An 8996-nucleotide genomic window follows, 5' to 3' on the forward strand; every position below is an offset into this window, starting at 1 on the left:
GTTGCTTTTCTAAAACATGTTTATCAGTACAGAGGTGTTGCTTAAATCAGTTTGTTTACTCTTACTCAAAGAGTTAATAAGACTAAAACATCTCAAATTGCACATAGAATTCTGTTGCTCTCTAGTCCTGTCCCCCTTTCCTTAGGCTGTAAGAATTGTAATTGAGCTCTTGAACATACTCGGCTATTTAATTAGCCAAGATGGTGAAATGTAGTTTGGCATAATAAATGTATCAAAGAAAATAAAATCACCCCTTTCCTGCTAAAATATACAAAAAGCTTATGCCTGTGCCAATCTCAGATGCTCCAAAAGTTCTCTTGCTGCTGTCAGATAATGCACGAATGTATTTTCCTTAGGCCCAGCCTCACTCTACAAGTCCAGCAATTCTACAGGCTTAATAAGATTGCTTCTGAGCAAGTGGCTGCCCGGCTTCCTTCTGGAACTGCAGTTTCTTTAGCTATAATGCCAGTAGTCTGCCTTTCTGCCTGCACTGACATCTTCCCCAATGTGAAGGAATAAAAGGTTTCCATTTCCCCCATTCTGGGAACCAACATCTCTCCCCGTCACTGGCTTGCTGCAGTGAGAAATCTTGCAGAGCAAAGGGTGGGGAAGCAACAGCCCTGAGGAGGAACAATGTGACAGAAAACAAGGGGATTGGGATGCTGCTCCAATCAAAAAAACGTGAGAAAGAATACATTAAAAAATTGGACTGAAATACGTAAACAGGCATGAAGGGGGAGAGACGGGAAGAAAACTGAAGCCAGGATTGTGCTTCATGTTTTGTTTTGTCTTTCTAATTGTAGTTCTTTGACAGATGCCATGTAGGGAAACTGCAGGGTAACAGGATTTGCAGATTCTTGCAGGGGGAAGAAGTACTAAAGTTCAACAGGGGCTGGCGGGAGAGAGAAAATGGAGCAGTCAGACTACATGGGGACAGATGCCTTGGGTTTGTGGAATGATGCTGCTGTTGTGATTAATTGCTTTGTATTTAATGGTAGGTACCTTTTTCCTGAATTTCAAGCCCTGCTTTTAGAGGTTTTCAGACCATGTGGTTTCTAATGACTAACTAGGAGGAGCTAGTGTATAATTTGTTGCAAGGTGGATTAAATTGAGTCACAGGGTAGCAGAGGAAATAGGAAAATGGAGAAGATAGGACAGCTGGAGGAGCATGAGGGAGGAAAAGGCAGGTAGACAGGAGGAGGAGACGCCAGTGTAAGACACCTTTAAAAACCTCTGAGACTCAATCTAATGCTTGGTTGGAGAGAGAGGTGGAGGAGCTGTCAAAAATAAATAAATACAAAAAAAAAAATTCAGGCCACTGTTGAGAATTAATAACTTTCTTTAGTGCCTAAAGTCCCTAGTGTGATATGTGCCATATAGAAATAGTAAGAGACAGTGCCTGCCCCAAAGACCATATAGGATTAATAGAGAAAAGAGAAAAAGGGTGGTAGAAAGAAAAATACTTTTCTCCATTTTATAAATGTGGAACTGGTGTGTACAGAGGTGAAGTGACGTGCTTAAGGTCAACAGGCAGTCTCTGACAGAGGTGGGAATTTAATCTATATCTCCTGAGTCCCACTCCAGTGCCTTATCCATAAGATTACACTCCAGCTCTAATTTCCATGAGACCTCCATTACAGTGTTCACATTAGTGTGTTTATTTTCTTTCTAACAGTGTTAGGCCAGATAACATTTCTAAATTGACTTGAGCCAATTTGTTTAATATGCTGGGTGCTGTCAGCCTTTTGAGGTCATTCTAGGCTCTCCTTGCTGATCAACCTAGTCTCCCACTCTGCATACCTGAACTATTAGTGCAAGAGGCTGGTCATGAGAGTACCACATCCTTCCCTTCCTCCATGGTTTCTATCCACTTTACTAATGTGCAATACAAACTTCAACAATTTCTGTAACATTACAAATAGGCAGTGGACTTCTCCAATCAAAGTGTAAATTAAGCCAATTTATTTCACATCTTGGTTTGCAGGTTTTTGGGCCTCCCTCGCTCTAACAGCCCTGCTCATTGGCTTTCTGTTTTCCAGCTCCCATCTCTCTTTCTGCAAGATAACAAACAGCCTGCTGTGCTTAGGAACTGCCATTCTAACCCACAAGAAGTCTGACACCCTGAATCATTAGTGAGGAAGTAGACCAAGGGAGCTGCTGCTTCATTCCCTTGACCCACCATGGAAAGTAACACCGTGAGCTATGTTTTGCAAGCAAAGCAGCCATAAGGGGTTTGTGCACCAGGCAAATTGTGAGTCTCTGCAGTGGAGTAACCAGTGAGGGAAGCTGCAACACAGACAAGGCCAGAGTGTTTTAATTCACTGAGTGTTTTAGCACGCTGGATAACCCCGAGCCATGTAAAGGTGCCTCCGTTTTGTGCTCTTCTTGGAGAGATGCCAAGCATCAGACACTGGTATGATCCCCATGCTTTTGGCATCAGGACTTCCTGCTTGTAGTACCTCCTCCCCACCGCCAGAGGCGAAGGGAGTCTGCTCTGCCATTGACTAAGTGTCCCTTTGCCTTGACCTCCCCCTCCCTGCTCTCTGTTTCCTGGGTTGGCTCCCAGGCAGACCAGGTGAGGGGAGCTGCTTGCCAAGCCACCCCAGCACCGGCCCCAGGTCTGTCACCTAGCCAGGAGACCCAGACTCCTTCCTCCGCGTGTCCTGAGGCCTCCCGAGAGGGGGGCTCCCCGTGGGCCGGTGGAAGGGCCTTCCTGCCTCTCGTCCTTGGATGTGGGGAATAGGCCCAGGGTCCCTCTGTTCAGGGCCTAGACCGCTTCATGCGTGGACGGAGCAGCCCTAATCTTGGCAGGTCTGCAGCCTGGTCACTAACCTGGGGATTCCCACTGATTTAAGGCAGGAGGCATCCCTGCTGGAAGTGATGGGAAAGAGACAATAAGATTTGCTGGCCTGCCCAGACAGGAAGATGAAAACAGGCTTCTAAGGTGAGTTGTCACTGTTGCTTTGCATTTACTAGGGCAGAGGAGAGGGTGAGGCTTCAAGAGCAGCTGGTCTTGAAGCCAGGATGACCAGGGTGTATAGTACAAAAAGGGGCTGGATGGAGTCAAAGAAAGTACGCTTGAGGTGTGTGAGCAGGGGTGGAAAAATATATTGAAAGGCTGGGAAGAAGGGAGGTAACACCAACATGGCTCCATATTTCAGTCTGGACACATGGTACTTAGGCTGAAGTGAGTGCAGCTGTGAGGTTGGTAGCAATACACAAGAATGAGAGAGATGCCTGTCTTAAGAAAAGTGCATGGGGTGGAGGCTTTTTAATGTAGGTGGAAGGTCTGAGGTGTTTTTGGACAAAAGTGGTAGAGTCTATAGAGGTGGGGCTCCTCCCAGATACCTGTAAATCCTTACACTGCATCAGAAATTGTAGGAGCAGCCCTGCTTGTATAGGAATATCAGGGAAGTCGCAGAAGTATGGAGGAGGGCTAGCAACTCTAATTAACACTGAGCAGAGCTTTTTGTTAAAACACTTTTCATAGTGCTTTAATTTAAATTCACATGCCTTGTAAATTGGTGTGCCTCCTCAGGATCTCAGGCAGGGTTAGCAGCATTTAGTCAAGGAGTTCCGGACATAGAAGGACCTGTCAGTAAAATGTATCATTCTTTTTTCTTTTTTTTCTTTTTTTTTGGGGCGGGGGGAGGGGTGCACAGACTTGTGGCTCAAATTATGGGACTGATCTACACTAAACTGAGATTACTTGATTAGCGTTGATCTCTGCTAGTGCCCAGCATCCAGTTTCACATCAGAGAAGCTATTAGAGGGTCTGTCCAGCTCTGTAAATTGGCACTCATCTAGGATGCATGTCAGAGTGATTTGTGCATGTGCCCTGAGACTTCATGTGCACTTTGTGCATATGCTTTCTCAAGTCTGGTATGTTGTAGCAGCTTATGGTGTAGAGAAATTCAGACCCTACCAGAGTCACTCGGTGGTTTAGAGAACCAAGCAATAAACTGCAAACCTGAGCACCACCAAATAGTATGAATTAAAGTCCTGCCATTGGCAGATTTCTGAGAATATTTGGTGTGCATATTACTTCAGTCAGCCTGCTTTCTTTAGGGGCTTCTTTAGGAAGTTTTACCTCAAGTGCAGCCAATATTACAAAGAGTCTAGGAAAGTTATGGTCTTGTGATATCTGACAGGCATGGGTTTGGGCATTGCTCAAAGGCTGAGGTTGAGTTGAGGTTGTAAGGGGTGTGGGAGACACAAAGTTACGATTATATTTTCTGGTGTTCAGAGAGTTAAATTCAGCCACCCTCCATATTATGGAATGGCACAAGACAATGTTAGGCAACCATAACTCTGAATTATTGTTGTTTCTTGGCAGTAAATTATAAGCAAACATAACTGAGAGGACTTAATAGAGAGAATTAAATGAGTGTGCTTGGGGCCTGCATTCACTAAGGAAGCTGAAAGGAACCTGCAACAAGAACACTAAGAACTAGAAAAAACAGCAGTTTGCTTTTTCCTTATGTGGAGTCTAAAGAGCAAATATACTTATCTGGCATGTATTTGTGTCTGGGCACTAAATACTGTGTGCACTTGCATTAAATGATTATTGCTGCTGATATAAAATAGCTGATATGTTTACTGCCTGTATATTCTGACTGATGCGTGTTGGTTGCCCACATATTTATTGGTCATTACTACTGTAGCACTGATTTTGTGATTTTTTTTTTAAAATCTAATATACAGAATTAAAAAAAATAAAAATAAAAAAGCATTCTAGCAAATGCTTTAGCCATCCGGTGGCCAGAACTGCTGCCATTCATCCTAATCCATTTCTGCAGTACTTAATTCTAAAATGCACTATTTACACTTAAGTTTTGACAGTAGCAGCCATCACATATGTGTTTATTTTACTAATAATTCTAATCACTTACATCACACTTGGCAAGCTCAAAGCATTGTACAAATATTTAATCCTCACAACACCCTGACAGATATGTGGTATCTCACTATCCGTGCCTTCACCCCAACCCTTGTTTGGACCCTCACCCTTGTAAGGAAACCGAGTCAGAGAAGTTGATTTGCTAAAGGCATACATCTGGTCAGTGTGAGAGCTGGGATTAAAACTCAAGAGTTCTAGCCTCCTGTTCTGAGTTTAAGACCTCATTGGCTTTACAAAGTTGTCTGTTGAAAAGGTCCTGTCAGTCTGAGTATTTCATAGTCTAAACATATGTCAAAGTCCTCTTGTTGGAATGCATGTCCTTGTCTCATCTTATTTTTTAAAAATGCACTGTTTCACCGTCCACCCATCTCTTTAAGTGTGTCTGCAGAAAGGCATAGATGACTACTCTTCAAATAATTTGTGCTTTGGTTCTATAATAAGTCAAAGGGACCTTGTTCTTATTTTGATTTATAGATATAGATTTGATTTATAGATATATAGATGTAGATATAGATATTTATATATTGATTATATAACTTTCCATTCCCTCCATACCCCAGACCGTCCATCAAATTCTTAAAAATCACAGATACAACCTTTTATAATCCCAGTTTTTGTCCATGATGGGAAATATTTGTCTTAAGTTCTCTAACTACTTCCAGTTGATGTTGTACACTATTACTTGCTTTGATTGAGGAGTTATTCTTGCTGTTCCTTGTTCTCTCACTAGATGGCACGATTGTAGTATGTCTATGAGTTTTCCAGTAATTTTTTTTTCAAGTTGTCCTCCTCCGCTTTCTGCATCAAGTTGATTTTCTCAGTGCCATCTGCACACTAAGCTGATGTACCAAAAGATCAGCTCAGCAGTGTCTGTAAGTTTTCCTCGGTGCATATGTTGATCCTTATAACTGTGCAGCTGAATAAAATTATTTCCAGGACCTTTCTCTACCGTTATTGGTTACTGCTCATTCCCTACCCTGGCCCAATTGCTTATTGCTGCTCTCCACTAGCCCTGCCACCTTGATGTTATTTTCCATTCCAGTACCTCCTCATCCACTGGCCTGAATCCCAGCACACCTCACTTCTCCTCCCCCCTTCCCCCCTTCCGGCAAGTTTTCACCCTGAGGATTCTAATCTGGTAGCAAGAAAAGGCGGTGGGAGTGTGGGGTCATTTTGGGAGATTAGAGAAAGAGATGGGTTTTATGGAAGCTGAGAATGTGTTGTAGTGCATCTTTACCCAGCCTGACTCCCATTTGCCAGAAGTCTTCCATGATCTTCAGCCCATACCACTTACTGGCTTCCACAAAACTCTTCAGAGTTGGTCATCTCTCAGGTAGGAGAAAAATCACTCTAAGGGTTAAGAATTTATGATGTATAGTATTGGGAAATTAGTAGGCACTTTTTATTATTTGCTTTCACATGATTTGGCAAGGAGGAAATGGCACTTGATCACTTATAGCAACGTACATTGCTACAGACGACTTCTTTGTCAGAAACGATCGCAAGCGCGTGTATATAAAGTAGGTCTGTTGATTAATCACAGAACTTGCGATTAACTAAAAAATTAATCGCAATTAAAAAAATTAATCACGATTAATCGCAGTTTTAATCGCACTGTTAAACAATAGAATACCAATTTAAATGTATTAAATATTTGGGATGTTTTTCAAATATTTGATTTCAATTTACAACACAGAATACAAAGTGTATAGTGCTCACATTATATTATTTTTTTATTACAAATATTTGCACTGTAAAAATGATAAAAGAAATAGTATTTTTCAATTCACCTCATACAAGTACTGTAGTGCAATCTCTATCCTGAAAGTGCAATTTACAAATGTAGATTTTCTCGTTACGTAACTGCACTCAAAAACAAAACAATGTAAAACTTTAGAGCCTACAAGTCCACTCAGTCCTACTTCTTGTTCAGACAATGACTAAGACCAACAAGTTTGTTTACATTTACGGGAGCTAATGCTGCCCGCTTCTTATTGACAATGTCACCTGAAAATGAGAACAGGTGTTTGCATGGCACTGTTGTAGCTGTCATTGCTAGGTATTTACATGCCAGGTATCTTAAACATTCGTATGCTTTGGCCACCATTCCAGAAGAAGTGCTTCCATGCCGATGACACTCATTAAAAAATAATGCATTAATTAAATTTGTGGCTGAACTCCTTGGGGGAAAATTGTATGTCTCCCGCTCTGTTTTACGTGCATTCTGCCATATATTTCGTGTTATGGCAGTTTTGGATGACGACCCAGCACATGTTGTTCGATTTAACACCACTTTCACTACAGATTTGACAAAATGCAAAAAAGGTATGAATGTGAGATTTCTAAAGATAGCTACAGCACTCCACCCAAGGTTTAAGAATCTGAAGTGCCTTCCAAAATCTGAGCGGGATGAGGTGTGGAGCATGTTTTCAGAAGTCTTAAAAGAGCACCGGTCCGATGCGGAAACTACAGAACCCGAACCATCAAAAAAGAAAATCAATCTTTTGTTGGTGTCATCTGACTCAGATGATGAAAATGAACATGCATCAGTGCGCACTACTTTGAATGTTATTGAGCAGAACCCATCATCAGCATGGAAACATGCCCTCTGGAATAAGAACAAAAGAACGGCCATACTGGGTCAGACCAAAGGTCCATCCAGCCCAGTATCCTGTCTACCGACAGTGGCCAATGCCAGGTACCCCAGAGGGAGTGAACCTAACAAGTAATCATAGAATCATAGAATATCAGGGTTGGAAGGGACCTCAGGAGGTCATCTAGTCCAACCCCCTGCTCAAAGCAGGACCAATTCCCAACTAAATCATCCCAGCCAGGGCTTTGTCAAACCGGGCCTTAAAAACCTCCAAGGAAGGAGATTCCACCACCTCTCTAGGTAACGCATTCCAGTGCTTCACCACACTGCTAGTGAAATAGTGTTTCCTAATATCCAACCTAGACCTCCCCCACTGCAACTTGAGACCACTGCTCCTTGTTCTGTCATCTGTCACCACTGAGAACAGCCGAGCTCCATCCTCTTTGGAACCCCCCTTCAGGTAGTTGAAAGCAGCTATCAAATCCCCCCTCATTCTTCTCTTCTGGAAACTAAACAATCCCAGTTCCCTCAGCCTCTCCTCATAAGTCATGTGCTGCAGACCCCTAAAGTTTTAGGGCTCCAAAGTTTTACGTTGTTTTATTTTTGAGTGCAGTTATTTTTTTGTACATAAGTCTACATTTGTAAGTTCAACTTTAATGATAAAGAGATTGCACTACAGTACTTGTATTAAGTGACTTGAAAAATACCATTTATTTTTACAGTACAAATATTTGTAATAAAAAATATAAAGTGAGCACTGTACACTTTGTATTCTGTGTTGTAATTGAAATCAATATATTTGAAAATGTAGAAAACATCCAAAAAAATTTAAATAAATGGTATTCTATTGTTTAACAGAGCGATTAATTGTGTGATTGACCCTTTTAATCGCTTGGCAGCCCTAATATAGAGTTTTGCCTAAGGAAAGTTTCCTTCTTAGTTAGGCTTTTCTACTCTGCATTATAAAAGGAGACACAAAGCATTTAGATGGCCTAGAGATCCCAACACAGTTCCTTGTGCTGAACATGTCTCATCATCCTTGTTCTGCAACTACAAGTATCTGCCATAACTTTTAAGCTTTTATTCTCTTTTACTGTATGTGTAAACGGGAACAAATTTTTCTAAGGCTACCAGTGAAGAAAAAATTCTATAAACAGCAGGTGCACTATTGCGATTTGAACTGAACACAAACTGTGAATGAGAGAGAATGTCAGTGGGGACAGAGAATCCAGACAGCTTGATGATGGGCACATTAGAAACGGACATTTGATCTGTGCTATACAATTTGTATTCGGAAATGTTTTCCCCCATTAACATTAATGTTATGTCTATAATTCTGTAAGTTATTCTGGACCATTTTATTTAGGCTTCTGTTATTGTTTTTTGTGTTTTTTGTGTGGGTGGGGTGTTTTTTTTGTTTTTTTTGGGTTTTTTTGGTCAGAATCCTTGTAAGTGATTCAACAAACATCTTTCTGCAAAGGAGTGTGAGATAACTGGGCCATA

The sequence above is a fragment of the Emys orbicularis genome, chromosome 23 (assembly GCF_028017835.1).
Source record: "Emys orbicularis isolate rEmyOrb1 chromosome 23, rEmyOrb1.hap1, whole genome shotgun sequence".
In the NCBI taxonomy this organism is placed as follows: Eukaryota; Metazoa; Chordata; order Testudines; family Emydidae; genus Emys; species Emys orbicularis.